Source organism: Aptenodytes patagonicus, chromosome 7, assembly GCF_965638725.1.
Source record: "Aptenodytes patagonicus chromosome 7, bAptPat1.pri.cur, whole genome shotgun sequence".
In the NCBI taxonomy this organism is placed as follows: Eukaryota; Metazoa; Chordata; class Aves; order Sphenisciformes; family Spheniscidae; genus Aptenodytes; species Aptenodytes patagonicus.
The window spans coordinates 27,724,716-27,743,339 of record NC_134955.1 but is presented as its reverse complement, the minus strand read 5'-3'; the positions used below and the strand labels follow the sequence as shown (position 1 = coordinate 27,743,339).

The 18,624-nt window shown below is 43.6% G+C and overlaps 1 protein-coding gene across 3 annotated transcripts in view; it reads left to right on the top strand.

The window, feature by feature from the left end:
* Positions 1–839: 839 nt before the first annotated feature.
* FUT8 (fucosyltransferase 8) overlaps positions 840–18,624 on the top strand; it is a 147,399-nt gene continuing 129,614 nt past the window's right edge. For all 3 annotated transcript variants that reach the window (XM_076344443.1, XM_076344444.1, XM_076344442.1), the window contains exon 1: positions 840–909. The gene's annotated coding sequence lies outside the window, so the exon portion shown is untranslated. The remainder of the gene's footprint in view (positions 910–18,624) is intronic.

Sequence of the window (18,624 nt, the reverse complement as noted above, 5' to 3'; positions counted from 1 at the left end):
CTCCCAGCGCCTCATCTCCTCGGAAGTCCCTCTCAGGAAGGACCGCAGCGGCGGCGGTTAAGCCGGGCGCTGCTCCCCGCACACGCCCGCCGCCGGGGCGAACGCTGCCGCTGCCGCTGCCGCTGCCGCTGCCGCTGCCGCTGCCGCTGCCGCTGCCGCTGCCGCTGCCGCCCCCCCCCGCGGGCCCTCGCCGCCGCCCTGCAGCCCCACGCCCGGCAGGGAAAGCGCGGCGCAGCGCGGCGGGCTCTCCCACCCCGCGCCCGCGGCCCCCGCCGCGCAGAGAGGGGGGGATGCCGCCGCCCCCCGTCCCGCAGGCCCCGGGGCGGCTGCTCTCGCCCGGCTGTTGGGGTGGGGGTACGCGGCAGAAGGCGGCGGGGGGGTGTGTGTGTGTGTGTGTGTGTGTGTGTGGGGGGGGGGGGGTGGGGGTGTGTGGGGGGGTAAGCGTTCCCCGACGCGCATGCGCGCCGCGCGCTCGAGCGTTCCATGACGAGAGCGCTCCAGCAGCAGCAGCAGGAGCCCGACTCGCGCTCTCATAGGCTGCCTTCCCCCGGCAGGCGCGCGCCCGCGGCGGAGCTCTTCCTAGTGCGCTCGCGGGGGCGCGCGCGCCGTCGCTGGCACCGTCGGTTGCTCTCGCCGCGCGCTGCCCGGCGTACGCCGCTCCTCGCTGTCAGCTGCTCGCGCGGCGCTCCCCGCCCTCGGCGCGCGCGCTGTCCGCATCTCGCGCTCCGTCTCCTCAGTCCGCCGGCGGCTCCGTTAAGCGGCGGCGGGTTCCTGCTTCCGTCTCCTCACCGCGGTGTCCCCCCCGCCCTCCCCTCCCCCTCGCCACCCCTCCGTTCGTCCCGGCGTCTCCCCGCGCCCGGCACCCTCGGCGACGGCAGCGCGGGCCCCGCCAGCGGCGCCGGCACTCGGGTAAGGGGATGCGGGGGCTGAGCGGGAGCCGCGGCGGCGGGGAAGCGGGTACCGAGTCGAGACCGGGCTGCTCCAGCCAGCGCTCCCCATCCCTCCCCCGGGCCTGGCGCCGCCGCTGTTGCGATTCCGGCGGTGCTCAGCAACCGCCGCCGCCGGGGTGGTGGTGGCGGGGAGGGGGCCGGTCCCCCGCCGTGTGCCGGGGTCCCCGTGGGCTCCCTCACCTGAGGCGCGCTGGTGGGGCCTGAAGCCGCCGGAGAGCGCGGCGGGGGCCCTGCGCCCGGCGGGGGAAGGGGAGGGCCGGGGCTTGGCGGGCGGCTGGGGCATCACCGTCGGCAGCGAGGCCGGGCCGGGCCCAGGAGGGAGGCGCGTGCGAGCCCCGGGCGGCGGCGTTGCCCCGGGGAGCGGCGCGGGCAGCGGGGTTCCCGCGGAGGGGAGCGCGGCTGCCGCCGTCCCGTGCGTCGCGGCCGCAGGGCGCGGGGAGCGGCCTCCAACTTTCCTTGTCCCAGGAACTGTGGCCGCCCGAGGGGACGTCTGGTTTTGGCAGAGAGAAGTACACGGGAAACTTGGGCTTTATGGACGGACCTTCCGCTCTAGGGCCGCCTGGTAGCTCGAGGAAGTGCTTGTCTTACAAGGGTGCAGAGCCATCGGTTGTTGCCTGGGGCTTTTCCCACGGCGACCTTTACCGTATTTCGGCACATTTAACTGCTTTGGTCTTGGATTCTGTTACTGATAAGGCTCCGGCGATTTTTCCTCTAGTCAAGTTTGTGCTTAATGTATGCTCAGGTCTTTCACATCTGTGTGCGGGTGTGTACCCACTGTGTTCTAGATGCTCTCCAAAGACCAGGCTGTGACCCTCTGCTTTCAGAAGCTCGTGACTGAGGGTACAAAAATAGGTAGAGACTATAATGCCGTGGTGCAGGTTGTACCAAAAAGCCTATGGCCATAGACATCAGCTGAAAAATTGCTTGTTGAAAGACTGTAAGTTCCTTGGGGCAGTACCTGCCGTCCTTGCGTCCTCAATGCATGCATGGTACACTGTGATCCACGTGCTGTGCGTACACGGATGGGGAAAACAACCATGTGTTCAGAACATTCTTCACTTTGTGATCTTGTATTAGCACTTTGTGCCTTTTTTGTGTGTGTGTGTGTGTATACTGAAACATACGCATCAGCTGAAACGTGTATGTTTCAGTATACACATGTACATTTATAAACATATATACGCATACTCCCTCTACCCCAAAATGCAGTATTTTAATGTCTAGGCATTAACTGAAAGCTAATGGAGTAAATACTTAAGAAAGAGTGTTTAAGCATGAAAAGGTTCTTTGATTTTATAGTATTAATCTTTTTTCTTTTTCTAAGTCATTCTCCATTGTAAATTGTCAAAAACTTTAGAAAAGTCTGAACTGCAAAAGCAAATAAATGGCCAACATTGCCTGTGCTGCTGCTGCTGGGGTGGTTTTACAGAAGGCTCTGTTACAATTTCTTCCATTATTAAAGAAAGCTAGTTATTAGGAGTTGGTGACTATGCTTTGATGTATTTCCAGTAACGTCTGTTTCTCTGGTTATTACAGGTATGTTTACTGCCAAGTTTTTATTGATACTTGTTAGGGTTTCATATGTATATGTACCTTAAACTGGCAAACTAGCATATTGCAAAGTTTGCATATTTTCCCAACAAGACATAATGAGACAACCTAACCTTTTTTCAGTGTTGAAAGTATAATTAATTATTCATATTTTCTGAGCAAAGCAGCTCAATAATGAGGGAAGGGTAGGAATCAACCTGGAGTGTTGAATCATGCAAATGCACTCTTTTAGTGATGTAGCTGCCAGGACATTTGACAACTGGGAAATACAGAGGGTCAGATTGGAAGTTGTAGTTTTCTTTCTCTTTTACTCTTGTGTCTTCGTTTGTTTAAAATTTTGGCAGTTTCATTAGCTAAGCAAATGAAAAGTTACTAGTTCTAGCTAATATTAGAACAAGAAAAAAATGTTAGCTGTACTTGCTGGAGTAGAAATGGAGCTGATTCACCTTAAGTGAATTAGTAAAGGCAGTACTAAACCACATAGGGGCTTCCTTTTGTTTTGGCATCTGTGGTTTATGATCACTTTATTGGGACTGCAAACAGAGGCTTGATTGTATAATGGAATGTTTATATGTTACAAAAATTGCAGACCATTCATAGGATTAATATGAAAAATTGTATTTTTGGTCCATTCCTGTCTCTCTGTAGCTGTACAGAATTGCTGATTTATCTGTCAGATCTGTTCTAAACCGAATTATTTTCCCAGTTGTGGAATTTATGTACAGTAAAAAATAATAAACTATAATTTTACATATACATTATCTCATCAGTCTGTTCATTGACATTTAAGGGGATAAAGATGAAGAAGATTTGGACTTGAGTATTTAAATCTTGATGCAGAGTCAGAATTTAAAATAAAAAGTAATTACTATAATCTTAGGCTGGTCTGGAGGGGGAGCTAGTGTCAAAACAAAATGTGACTTAATTTTTTTCTAGACTCATTCAAAAGCTTGCTGTTTGGTCACAGAATATGCTTCTAATACAATAAGGAAAACAAATGTAGATGATGCATGCTAGGTATGATTGCATTAATATGCATCTCATATGATGAATATAATCTGCAAGTGAAGTGATGTGTGTGTTTTTTAGGGAAATTGCGCATATGTTTTGCTATTATGCAACAAAAACTATCTTCAAAGAACTTTGAAGTTGCAAGATCAAGCTCTCATAAATCATGAAATGCCAGAATTAGGGATTCTTGTAAGAACTGTAATTTGGCCTGTAAATATATGGTTAAATGTTACACTTTTCCCTACAATGTTTCTTTCAGTATATAGCACAGAATGGCATAGATTGTGTTCAGTGAGCAATATTGAATCTTTTTCTTGGTATGGAGTAACGGGTGGCCTCACTATTTGTTATGTGCTGTTCAGACTGTACCTTCTTAATTTCCTCTTCTGCTGTTTCATTACCTTCAGTTTCCAATGCCTGCATGTTTCACTAGTAATATTTTCACAGAAGTCTCTGGAGATGTGTTATGTGTCCCTTTGTGTTGAATATCCAATTTAGGGCCTTTATGATATGATTTTTCAAAATAATCTTATCAGTGTGTTAATGATTTGCATGTTCTAAAATGTTTCCTCATAAAGGTCTGTTTCCTTATGTAATTTACTAACAATAACCTACCTTTTCTTCGTTATTTTTTATAGATCCCTTAACAGGGATCCATGAATGCATATGCTAGAAAAGACCTCACTGCTTGATTTGTAGTATGGTGTCTGTTGATTTAGACTGCAAGTATAAATACTTAGATCTGCCGCAATGTTAACCCCAAGATACTAAGTCCAAAATTTTGATGAAGAGTGGATTGCCCATTGAAAGCCTTTTTTTTTTTTTTTTTTTTTTTAAAGATGATTTGCTTGCAAGGAACAAGAAGAAAATCTAATTCTCCATGACAATATTAATTCCCCCTCTTTTCCTGCAATACCTATCTTATTAACAGCACACTTGCCAACATTTGCAGTGCATATGGCAAGGTCCTTATATAATATAGTGTCGTTATTTAAATTTTTTTAAACATCTTGTTCAGTAATACAGCAAGAGTACCTTGCACATAAGGGCACAGAGAACAAGATCAAATAATCTTTAATTTTTGTGATGTGACTATAATTTTTTTTTTAAACTGAGGGTTAGGTTTTTTGTACTCATCTGTTTAAAAAAAAGATAATTTTGCACATAAACAAAATGTTCAACATGCTAGATTAGAAAAGGCAGCAACCCTGATGGACAGAAGGGAACCTTCTATCATGTGGGATTGCATTATAGCATATAAGTCTTTAGAAAGGCTGAAATTTGTATATTTTGCCATGAGACTTCTGCCACTTGAGCTAGCAGAGAATATGATACTAGTAATTTGTAATTCATCTGTGGTCCAAATGATATGGTCTGTGAATGGTTTTCTGAGATTTTTAAGTGTTTCAAAGTAGTGACGAAACTCTGGAATCTTGGGTTCTGTTCCAGGCTCTGGGAGTGAGCATGTCCTGGTGGATGCTGATTTTTTTCTGCTTATTCCTTCTGTGGTATCTACTTAAATACCTTCCTGTCCCAATCTTTTTTGCCCTATTCTGAAATTTTTATCACAATCCTACTTTCCCCATGTAAACCGTTTGTTTCTTGCTAAAGGGCTTCTTATATGAGATCCAGAACTGCTGTGCAGGGAGATTCTAACTAAATTGTTATAAAAATTGTTTATCCCAGTGTTCTTTCACTGTTTGAATCCTATCCAGCTATTTGCACTCCTGTCTGCTGGTCTCAGGCTTTTGTCCACTATCCTCAGCTTCACATCCAGTTCTCTATCATGGCTAGGATCTGTCCTCTCTCTGTTCTGCATTTCCACTGGCTCCTGTTCTATCTTCTGAAGTTTTCCAGCTGCAGTGTTGTATTTCAGTCTGGTCTTCCTGCCTAGCTGGTGTCTCATCTGAATTTGTTTTTTTCCTTTCTTACCAGTCTTCTCACCCATCTCAGACTTGGTCTGTATCCCAAATTCGACATTCTGTTCACCGTGTCAATTGTATCAGCTTTTTCCCCCACTGCAGTTCTTTCTTCAGTCAAGTCCTATTGGTCCCCCTCTTTTCTGCCCTTTTGTTCATGTGGATAGCTCACCTTTTCATGCTTGCTGGGTCCAGCAAGATATCACTGAGAAGCAATTTAGATGCCAGTGGTCCATCCTGATACTCAGGAAAACAAGCAGGCCTATCAAGATGAGCTTGGCTCATGCCTGAGCTCCAGTGCAAAAATGGAATATACAAGCAGTGGAAGCTGATACAGGCTACAAAGGAGAAATTTAGAAACATTGTCCTGGTATGTAGGGATGACATCAAGAGAGCCAATGCTCACCTAGAGATGACACTTGCAAGGGAGGTCAAGGGCAGCAAGAAGAGTTTCTTCTAGTACTTTAGTAGTAAAAAGCTGGACAAGTAAAATATGGGCTTCCTTCTGAATGTGATGTGTCATTTAGTGGCAGCCGACACGGATAAGGCTGAGGTACGCAATGCCCTCTTTTCCTTAGTGAGTCTTCACCAATAAGGTCTCCCAGGCCTCTGTGCTCAGTGGCAGGGTTTGAGGAGAGTAGCTACCAGCAGTGGATGAGGATTGAGTCCGGGGTTTATTGAGAGAACTCGAATCATACATGTCCATGTGGCCAAATGGACTGTGTCTGAGGATGTTGATAGAGCTGGCCAGAGTCACAGTGAGGTCCCTCCCCATCATCTTTGAAACATCTTGGCTGTCAGGAGAGCTTCACGATGACTAGAGAAAGGCGTATGTTGTACCCTTCAAAAAAGGCCAAAATACAGTCCAAGGAGCTACAAAGCTGGCTAGCTTCCTTTTCGTCCTTGGGAAAATAAGGGCATGGGTGTTCTTGGAACATGTTTCTGGGCACAAGAAGAAGGAAGTGATTGGGAACAATCAGCATGGTTTTATCAAAGGTAAATCATGCGTGACTAGCCTGATTGTCTTCTATGGTAAAATAGCTGAATTTTTGGATGAGGGAAGAACTGTGGATTTCATTTACCTTGACTTTAGCAAGGCTTTCAACTCTGTCTCCAACAATATTCTTGTATCCAGATTTGGACACTACAGTCTGAGTGCATGGAGAACTAGATGAGTAAAAGACTGGTTGGATGGATGGACTCAGAAAGTAGTGGTTAATGTGTGATATAAGGAGGTTGGTAACACGTGGGGTACTGCAGGGGTTCATCCTGAGAAGGTGGTAGAGTGTGCTCTTGTGCTTGCAGATGACACCAAATTGGGGGGAATAGTTGATATGCATGAGGATGGGACTGCCATTCAGAGGGACTTTGGCATTGTGAACACAAGGCCCATCTGGAGCCTTATGAAATTCAAGGACAAATGCAAAGCCCTGCATCTGGGCAGGAGGAGCACCTTGCAGCGATACAGCCTGGGGACTGACTGGCTGGGAAGCAGCTCTGCTGGAGAAACCTGGGGTCCTGGTAGACAGCACTGGGGTCCTGGTAGACAGCACTCTGATCATGCGCCAGCAGCAGCATGCCCCTGCAGAAAAGAAGGGCAACAACATCCTGGGCTGTATTAACAGGAACATAGCTAGTAGATGGAGAGAAGTGATTATCCCTCTCTACTTAGTGCTCATTAGACTGCATCTAGAGTACTGCACCCAGTTTTGGGACCCTCAATACAGGAAAGACATCGATAAACAGCAGTTAATTCAGTGGAGGGCTACCAAGATGGTTAGGAAGCTGGAGCACTTGCCCTGTGAGGAGACGCTGAGAAGAGGTGGCTTCAGGGGGATCTAATAACAACCTGCTGGTGTCTTTGAGAAGATGGAGTAAGGCTATTTACTGAGGTGTGTGGTGGGAGGACATGAGGCAATGGTCGTAAATTGAAACAAAGAAGGTTCAGACTGGATACAAGGAAAAACTTTCTCTCCATGACCGTAGTCAAGCTGTGGAAGAGGTTGCCCAGAGAAGCTGTGTAGCCTCTGTCTTAGAGGTTTTCAAGACACAAATGGATAAAGCTGAGCAACCTGGTCTGATCTCATAGTTGACTTTGAGCAGGAGGTTGGACTAGGGACATCTGGAGGTCCCTTCCAACCTGTATTATCCTATGATTCTACAACTGCAGATGCTTAGCTCCCAGAAGCCTTATACTGGAATGCAGTCAGTACAGACAGAATGTGTAGGTGACTCAGCTGTAACATATGAAAAAAAAATCAATAACAGTAACGTTACAGTGAGCTTGACAAAAGCATCATTTGTGTGTCAGGATATGCATTTTGCTGTCTCTTAGGAAGATGCATGTGGAGCTTAAAGCATGCAAGTAATTAAACTTTTTAAAGAAAAAATAGCCTTTTGTAATGGGGCAAAAATGTATTTTTCTGTAGCTTTCCTTGGAAAGGGGAAAAAATATGTTTTGCATACAATGAAAACATTGAAATAGCCCAGCTTTGACATGGATGGATACCTGGCACAGAATGGGTCATCTTGGAAAGCCTTTGTCAACTTAAAAGAAACTGAAAAATGAATCTTCTACAAGGAAGCATCTGGCAGCTTTAAAAATAGGTGATTTTTCTGGGTCATTTGTCATGATATGTATGTAAATTCATATTATGTAGCTCATAATGCATCATTTCAAGGTGGTGATTTTCTGACTATCTGTTAAATCAGTTGAAATCAATTCTGATTTCCCCCCCGCCCCGCCCCAAATACATGATATAATAGTTCCCTCACATGATTATTGTTTCTTCGTGTTCTTTTCTCTCCCTCCCTCCCCCTCCACATTTCCAGAGGGGGGAAGGGGAATGGGAAAGGAGGATAAGCAGTCCTAAGATACGAGGAGCCCAGTAACTGTTTTGGAAGACTTTTGGCTACAAGTCTTCAAATCAGAAGAGTTGCCTGTAGCAAGGAGCTACTGTTAAATGACAGGCGGGGGATTTTTTTTTTTAATTAGTTTTTATTTTTGTTATTCAAGTATGAGATGCTACATGAGGAAATCTTTGAATGACCCTTTTCTGAGGTTTTTGCCCCTTTATTTGTATTTGCTAACCTGTAGTCTTTAGGGATCCTCCCTAAGACAAGTGGTGATTTCTATAGCAAAGCATAGTTTCCAGTGAATCAACCATTTTACTTAGTTCCTTCAAATACAGGTATTAATAAAGCATAATTTATATAATTTATTTTCAGGTATAATACATTCAAAATAAAATGAAACACTTCAGGTATTGGTCATTCTAGACTTTGGTGAAGTTTGTGCTGCTACAATTGCGTTACGGTAGCAATATTAATTCTGAATGTAAATGCTTTTTAGGAGTCTGCTTTCATTATATGTTTGCCTCATAACCTTATAGTGGTAAGGTGAATAATTTTCTGTAATATTAGAGAGTTTCTTTTGTGAGACAGTTAATAGTAATGAATATCACCATGGCACTATTAATTCTGTAAAGACTGTTTTTAGAAGCTTGTGGAACATTGCTGTGAAAATCTTATGGAAGTTAATTCTGACTTGCTGTGTGTTAAACTCTTTCTTCAAAGCATTGCTCTTCCAAAAGGTTTTGTAAAAGAACAGTAAGAATTCTGTTCCAACAACATCCCAATGTTCATCTTTAGTTTATTAAATTACTTATGTTGAACTTTACCATAATTTGGTTAGAACTTGCACAGTGTCATAATAACTTTTTATGGTAAGTTTGATTTGCATGGGTACAAATACATTTGTCAAGCTTTTTGGAGGGTTTTTTTTTTTTTGAGGTGTTCATGTGCACGTATGTAATAAATATTACAGTAAGTATCTGATATGCTGTTTATTAAACATAAAACTTATTTTTGAAAAAAAAAATTCTTTAGATTATTAGTGTATTCAGTTACATAAATTTCTTCTTTAAACTCTTTGCCTTTAAGGAGGTTTCTGTTGACCAAGTGACCTGTTTCAAAATGTGAGCTTTCAGATTGTCTGAAACCTTTGTCTTTAGCTCCATGCCTCTATTTATGATGATAAAATATGTAATATACCTGAAACACATACAGGTTTCTGATATGCTGTACTTAGCTGACATCTTGTCTCTTTTTGGGTGTTTGCTAAGCAACTTGCTCTGTTTGACACTCAGTATGGATATTCACACGTTAGATGATAGTGTTCTTGAGACTGAACAGTTTTTGCTGTTGCAGTGTATGTAGTGTGTTGATGGTCTGTTTTCTCTCTCTCTCCTGTTTTTCTCCCACCCCAAGTTGTATAAGACCATTCATGGCAGGGCACATTATGTCTTTAGTTTCTCTCAGATGCCTAGGCAAGCATTTGTTCCCTATTTAGGGCAAGGTTTGAATTCACAGAAGAAAATATTTTTTAAAAAAATATATATTAATTGTTTCCCCTACTTATGGTTTTGTTTCACTGAGACACCTTTGTGGTGTTGTACCATGCCTTGGTATGCTTAGGTAGTCTCTGCACTTCCTTTTTCTATGGTCTGGGATTTTTTAGCTTTTTAAAAGGTTTGGAAAGATTTGCTCACAGTTTACAATCTTCTGGATGCATGTCTTAACATTTCTGTTTGTTAAATAAGTCTGTTTCACAGTTCTGTTGGGATTTTTTTTTTTAACAGTACAACAACTTGCTTTTTGATCTGTCCATTGCTTGGGGTGTTTTCAAGTTATAGCAGTTCGGACAGTATGAATTACACCTTTTTCCTGATGTGGCCCACTGTTTAGGACACAGTGGCACTGAAAGATGTTCTCCTTGAGTTGTTCTTCATTGCAGATGCCTATTCAGCACTCTGGATTCTGGGTTGCACTGCTAGACGTTCTCTCTGCAACTTTTGTTGTCTTTTAACTTCAGTGAGGTGGTGCTGGACTAGTTATCAATACCCTCAAGATTGCCCCACCAGGCTGTAAAGATGGATGGGAATTTGGGTAATATGACAGCTTACATTACACCCTATGCCAACATCTTCAAACTCTGCAGATGTGAGTGTGCTTTGTGTACTTCCTAGGGAGCAGGGGATGCTGTCCCTTAGCAGGTTGTTGATGGTTTCTTCTGATGTAATTTTTTTCCTTCAGTAGCAGCAAGACCCTTGGAATGCATGTGAGAAAGCCCTTTTATCCTTCTCCACTTGATTACAATGGATAGTGTTCTTACAGGATTAGGTATTCAGTACAACCTAGAGCAAAGAAATGTTGGTCTCTCGAGGAGCTAGACATACATATAAGATACAGAGAGTTCAGCATAATTTAAAATGCTTCCTTGATTTTTCTGCACAACATATTGCAGTTTCATGCATAGGTAATGACAGATAATAATTCTGCAGATTCTGTGTCTACAGAAGTGCTGAGAGAACATTGTCTCTATTTAGTTGATTGCTCTTCAGACCTCTCTATGTGTGTGCACAAAATCACTTGCTTGCAGTTTATCCTCAGGCACTCTGAACACGTCTCTGGTATACCCCTAGTTGCTTCAAGCTATTGGGCCAAGAATAGGAAATATCCCTAGTACTGAAATCTGACAGTAAGGTAAAACCATGCCTTGAGATGTAACAGGATATGCTGGTATCTCTCAGCCAGAGACGTTTTGATCCTAGACTGTCCACAGAATGAGTTCGAGATACCATTTTACAGAACATTGATTTTTGCTTACTTCCAAGTCCACTGTTTTCTGAAGTCCTATAGGAGATAAGATCCTGCTGTCCCTGCTTCACAGAGACAGTTCAATTTTGTGACCAACTATATTTTCAGTTAGGACTTCCAGGACTCTGCCTTTCATGGGGCATTTTCTTATGTAGGTTGTGAATATATCTACTATTCCAACTGTATCAATCTTGGGTTCACTGTTTGAATGCTGTGGCTGTTTAGGGTGGGCTTGCTCATTCTTCACAAGTATAGAGGGGGAACTGTCAAATTTGTATGCCTACCTAAGAGGATTAGTTAGCCAGATGCATGTCTCCAGTGTTGGTCCATTCACAGTTACAGTTGATTCCCTGCTGAAACAAACTCAAACAATTTTTTTTTTTTTTTTTTTTTTTTTTTTTTGCTATGTGGCAATTTTTTCTTATTGGTCTTACTCTTAAGGCTGAGGTACTCAATGCCTTCTTTGCCTCAGTCTTTAACAGGCAGACCAGTTATCCTCAGGGTACTCAGCCCCCTGAGCTGGAAGACAGGGATGGCAAGCAGGATAAACCCCCCATAATCCAAGAGGAAGCAGTCAACAACCTGCTACGCCACCTGGACACTCACAAGTCTATGGGGCCGGATGGGATCCACCCGACAGTGCTGAGGGAGCTGGCGGAGGAGCTCGCCAAGCCACTCTCCATCATTTATCAGCAGTCCTGGTTAACGGGGGAGGTTCCGGACGACTGGAGGCTTGCCAATGTGACGCCCATCTACGAGAAGGGCCGGAAGGAGGATCCAGGAAACTACAGGCCTGTCAGCCTGACCTCGGTGCCGGGGAAGATTATGGAGCGGTTCATCTTGAGGGCGCTCACAAGGCATGAGCGGGACAACCAGGGGATCAGGCCCAGCCAGCACGGGTTCATGAGAGGCAGGTCCTGCTTGACCAACCTGATCTCCTTCTATGACCAGGTGACCCGCCTAGTGGATGAGGGAAAGGCTGCGGATGTGGTCTACCTGGGCTTCAGTGAGGCCTTTGACACTGTCTCCCACAGCATTCTCCTAGAGAAGCTGGCAGCTCACGGCTTAGACAGGTGGACTCTGCGCTGGGTAAAAAACTGGCTGGACGGCCGGGCCCAGAGAGTTGTGGTGAATGGAGTTACATCCAGTTGGCGGCCGGTCACGAGCGGTGTTCCCCAGGGCTCAGTTTTGGGGACGGTCTTGTTCAATATCTTTACCAATGATCTGGATGAGGGGATCGAGTGCTCCCTCAGTAAGTTTGCAGATGACACCAAGTTGGGCGGGAGTGTTGATCTGCTCGAGGGTAGGAAGGCTCTGCAGAGGGACCTGGACAGGCTGGATCGATGGGCCGAGGCCAATTGTATGAGGTTCAACAAGGCCAAGTGCCGGGTCCTGCACTTCGGCCACAACAACCCCATGCAGCGCTACAGGCTTGGGGAAGAGTGGCTGGAAAGCTGCCTGTCGGAAAAGGACCTGGGGGTGCTGGTTGACAGCTGGCTGAACATGAGCCAGCAGTGTGCCCAGGCGGCCAAGAAGGCCAATGGCATCCTGGCCTGTATCAGAACTAGTGTGGCCAGCAGGAGGAGGGAAGTGATCGTGCCCCTGTACTCGGCACTGGTGAGGCCGCACCTTGAATACTGTGTTCAGTTTTGGGCCCCTCACTACAAGAAGGACATCGAGGTGCTGGAGCGTGTCCAGAGAAGGGCAACGAAGCTGGTGAAGGGTCTGGAGAACAAGTCTTATGAGGAGCAGCTGAGGGAACTAGGGTTGTTTAGCCTGGAGAAAAGGAGGCTGAGGGGAGACCTCATCGCTCTCTACAACTGCCTGAAAGGAGGCTGAAGTGAGGTGGGTGTCGGTCTTTTCTCCCAAGTAACTAGCGATAGGACGAGAGGAAATGGCCTCAAGTTGCGCCAGGGGAGGTTTAGATTGGACATGAGGAAAAATGTCTTTATTGAAAGAGTGGTTAAACATTGGAACAGGCTGCCCAGGGAAGTGGTTGAGTCACTGGAAGTATTTAAAAGACATGTAGATGAGCTGCTTAGGGACATGGTTTAGTGGGCATGGTGGTGTTGGGTTGACGGTTGGACTTGATGATCTTAGAGGTCTTTTCCAACCTTAATGATTCTATGATTCTGCTTTGAGGGTTTGTCTGTGCTCTCTCACGCTACAGTTCTGATATTTAAGCAGGGAACACTCATGCCGTTTTTCCCAGAAAATGTTCCATATTATGGGTATACGTGAGTCCACTGCCCTTTTATAAAGGCATTTTTTGTGTTTTGGCAACCTGCTCTCTTTCTTTCCTTACATAAGTTATTTTCTTGGCTATATCTAGACAGTATATGGAGGGTCAACCATTGTGAGGCCACTCTCATGAAGTTCAACAGAGGGAAATGCCATGTCCTGCACCTGGGGAGGAACAACCCCATTTGCTGGGCACTGACTGGCTGGAAAGCAGCTTTGCAGAAAAGGACCTGGGTTTCCTGGTGGACATGAACTTGAACATGAGCCATCAATGTGGCCTTGCAGCTAAAAAGGCTAACAGTATCCTGGGCTGCATTGGGAGGAGTGTTGCCAGCAGTTTGAGGGAGGTGATCCTTCCCTTCTGCTTAGCACTGGTGTGGCCACATCTGGAGCAATGTGTCCAGTTTTGGGCTCCTCAGTGCAAGAGAGACATGAACATACCGGAGAGAGTCCAGTGAAGGGCTATGAAGATGATTAAGGAACTGGAGCGTCTCTCCTATGAGGAAAGACTGAGAGACTTGGGGACTGCTTAGCCTAGAGAAGAGAAAGCTCAGGGGAATCTTATCAATGTATATAGATACCTGAAGGGGGGTACCGGAGTGGGGGTTGATGTAAGAGAGAGACAGTGCAGCATACTTTCTGGATCTCAGTAAGAAAGGCCTGACAACAAATGGCTTAATAAGATAACTGCTTTTGTAAGGCAGACTAAGAGGAGAAATACAGATAGTGAGTAAATCTTACATCCCTCCAGGTGCTGGGCACCCTGTGTTTATGCAGCACCAGACGGAGCCTGGATGGATTTTCCCCTGGTGCACTGTGCAGAGCAGAGCAGATCCTGTTTGTGGAGGGAAGCTCTCCCTTCTGGTCATTCAAGCTATTATATAATTCATTCACAAGAAAACAACTCTATTCCTAAAGGATGTTCTCGTGAGAAATTCTTGCTGCACTTTTAGATAAAGGCAAGACCATGCAGGTAGCGTAATCACTGGTACCAAGGGGGAAACTGCTTGCAGGGTCTTCTGTTAACAGTTAGCTGGCTGAGTTTAACTTGCAGCCAAGGACTTTGTGCAGCGCAGCACAGGCCTGTGCCCACTCAGGTTAACTGTTATGTTTATCACTAACTCCTAAACATGCAACTGTCTCTCGGTCAGGGTCAATACAGGAGGGTACAAAGAGGACAGAGCCAGGCTCTTTTCAGTGGTGCCCAGTGACAGGACAAGAGGCAATAGGTCCAAACTGGAACACAGGCAGTTCTGTCTGAGCATATGGAAACACTTTTTTACTGTGAGGGTGACCGAGCACTAGCACAGGTTGTCCAGACAGGTTGTGGAGTCACCATCTTTGGAGACACTCAAAAGCTGTCTGGACATGTTCCTGGTCAACTGTCTCTAGGTGGCCCTGCTTGAGCAGGGGGTTGGACAAGATGACCTCCAGAGGTCCCTTCCAGCCTCACCTATTCTATGATTCATTGCAGTGTTGTGGTTTGATGTTTGTTTTCTCAAGGGAGGATGCTCTTCTGTTGGCATTGAACACTTTTCCCTGTAGTTGAGACTGGATTCCAAAAAGATAGAGTTGTGCCAAAACCAATATTGAGACTACTCATCTCATGAGCGTGCAGGTCACTAGAGTTTAAGCTGTGTATGGGTCTTAATTGCAAAATGGCTTCCTGGGTTTCGGTTATGCTTTCTACAAACATTTTGTTATTTATTGCGTCAGTACTAGGAATGATTCTGTATTTAATTGAATGCTCTTCTGATACCTATCAACTTCTTTCCATTGTCCTGTCTCTGTCATAGCCCTGCCTTTTTTTTTTTTTTTTAAATTTACAGAAAGAATCTGAGGATGTATAATGTTCTTCACCTTATGTCAGATGCAGGATGGAAAGCAGTAGACCTAAGAAAGGGTTAAATGAGTCATGAAGACAGAGGGAGCACAAAACTATTAGTTGAAATGCCTGAGGCATGTAATTGCTGGAGGTCTGAATGTATAACAGAATTCTGATTATTGGTTGGCAATTTTTGCAACTATGGTTAGCTCTTGTTGAAATAATGTTTGATAAATACATTAACATGTAATAGGACTTGATTTTCCTATGCTTTTGTCATCAACTGTAATAACTGTAAAGGAATTTTTATGCTAGGTTAGAAGCCAAGTGAACTGTTCAAGAGTAGTGATAGCTTTGCAAAAAGTAGGGAACTGGTAGGTAGCAGTACAGCATTTCTACAGGGATGATGTCATCTTGTTCAGGTAAGTAGAATGATTGAAATTAATTTTTTAAATGAGGGTGTCTCATTAGTTTACCTGGAGACGTAATTGCAGTGTTTTCTATATTTTCACTTGAGAGTTGTTTATTTTTTAAGGGAGTTTTAACTGAATTCTCAGGTTAAGTGCCTGTGGGTTTATGCTGAATTGTTGAAATTAACTTGCACTCAGTACTTAAGGATTCCATTCCTTCTGGACAGTAATTTAGGCGAGTAAATATTTTGAGTTTCACCTGTCATTAAGATACCCTTTTATCCAACTTTTTATGTCAAGTTGACATCAGTTGTCATTTGGAAAAGATTAAATATAAATACTTTTTATCTGCAGTTTTTGTTGATGTGACATGTATTTTTTTTTTCTTTTCCCCCCCCGAAACTGATCTTTGATTGGTCCTTTAATATAACGTAAATTTTAGTGGTTTGTTAACTTTGGGGATCCCTTCTGTAGTACTTTGACCTGGCAGATTCCAGGTTTGCTCCTGGTTAAATAACATCCTGCTTTCTCCGGCAGAGAGCCCTCTCCTTAAAGTAGAGATTTGTGAAAGAATGATGTATTTTAGAAGACAAACATAAAATTGGCTATGAAACAAAGTAGTAAAGATTTTCAGATGTTGTCAAGGCATGTCATGTTGGTTAAGGCATCCGTATGATATTTTGAATGTGTTTTGCTATGGATTGTTTAGGAAAATAAATGATTAGTTGATGGCTTTTTGTTTTTATAGACTTATATGACTAATCTTTTATGTTTCTAAAAATCTGAGATGGAGATACGGTTTAGTGTCCCATCAGAAATGTTAATGAAGGTATCAATTACATGGTTATTTTTGAAAATAAATGTGAAAAATAGTAAGCAGAATTGTTTCTTGTTAATTTCAGAGTGCTATCTCAAAAGTGCATACAGATTCTGAACAGCCCTCCTCTGACTTTCTCAATGTTTATGTAGCTAATGTAAACACGGAAACACTTTTTCACAGCCTTTAAATGTTTATTTAAATATACTTTCTCATGACACTGATGTGAAAGGTTGCAATATGCTCACACTGTGTTAGACAGCAAAGGTGCATCCTTGGAGTTCATGCAGATTATTGTTTCCTGCTGAGAAGTTTGTAAATAGTGGGTGTAATTCAGTGGCACCTGCAAGTCAAACATATTTAGCCAATACAGTTTTTCATTTATTGAGGGGGTTTCCATTGATCTGACTTCTAGGACAGTAAAGAACTGCTTGTGTACTTAATGTTTCTCTGTGCCATTTCTGTTACTCAAGTGCTCCTCAAAGTCCTAAACAAACAGGGAATCTTTAGATTGATAACCTTTGTTAGTGGCTTTTCTCCTAAAGTCTCTTACAAATATGTAGTATTGTTGTTGCTTAAACATCTTACCTTCCCTGGCAGAAGCAACCACAAGGAGATTGATTATTTCTTTGTCTGGCTTAGACATATCAAAAGAGGTGATAGCTTTAACTGTGCTTTTTGAAATCATAAGTGCTTTGGAATAGAAGCATATGGAATGCTCCTTTGGACAGTTCTTTTCTTGGTTGTTGCTTGAAAATGTTGCATCAATGTGGTGTTTATTAACTGCCATCAGCTGATGTTGAAGGGTATCTAGAGCTCAGAGTCCTTAGATTATGGCATTTTTTAATTTATATGTTAGGTCAAATGTGATTATAGAGAAAAAAGTGCTGTGAACTGTGGATTCCCATCTGAGAATTCTTCAGCTGTGTTTGGATGTGCTATGTGAAGACTTACTGTTATTTTGAGGGTGGATAGTCCCAGGTGTGCACAGTTAGTATGTACTACCATTAAAAATACCCCAAAATACAGTGTGACAGTATTTAAGAATAATCAGTGTAAATACTTTTTGTGGTGTATTAGTAGTACATCTATCACTCTGAAAAGTTTCTGCTGGAATCTGGTAAACCAAAATGGAATATTGTCTTTCGAACTGTGATTTCTAATGTCATTTATACTATTGCAGGGGCCTGTCTTCCCTAAGCTGCACTTATCACATATGTGTAATTGGTGACAGTTACTCGGTCAGCATGTGTAGTGTGTGGAGAAAAGGTATTTGGAAAGAAGAGTCATCAGTTCTTGAGGATGCAGTTTGAGCCTCAACAAAACATTTTGTCTCTCAGCTATCTTTTATCTTGCTCTTTTTCAGCTTTAGGCTTTCTATTTCCTGATGGAGATGTATGAAGTGTAGTGACAAGTTTGTCCTTCTTTATTCAGTAGGCTCTCTAATGAGTTCAATGATGGACAGCACTGATGTCAAACTGTATCTCTGTAAAACTATGCGTACAGTGAAAGCTACTACAAAATGTGCTTTTACATCAGGCTTAAGATTACATCTCAATGTTTTTTAACATTGTCTCAATGTTTTTTCTTTCATGCTTCCCGGCGTTCTTCCATATACTGCCTTTTCCTTTCCTACTGTCCTCTTACTTGGATCAGGATTTAGCAGAAGACCCAATTTCATGATTCCGTATCCCTTGGTGTTTGAGTACCACCTTGTCTTCTTTGCATGGTGTCTGTCAGCACCTCTTGACTGCTGTGGGAAAGGGTGATCTATGGCTAAGTGAAGCTGTTGTTATGAAGGAAAACAGAAGTGGCGCTTGGTGTAATTTATGAAGTTCTTTGCTGTATGAAAACTAGCTTCTACATACAGTATAGATTATACAGATCCATATATAGACATACATATATACAAAACTATATAATTATACTAGATGATACCTGATACTGGTCACATAGGGTAGCTTGTACCACGGTCATTGGATAGTGTAGGGAAACCTGAATTACCACCAATATATACTTGTTTTGGGAATGAATGAAGAACTCTCAGTTGTGGAGCCTTTAACCCACAGTAAATTCATTGCAGTGAGTCTGTTTGCTTTCTTTCATACGTTATAGACTGAAAGAGATAAAAAGATGAAATTCAGCTTGATTAAACTCAACATGTAACTTTAAAAATGATATTTGCTTTTTATCCCTAAGTAGGGAAGACATGCATAATTTCCTAAAAATTTCCTTCATAAAT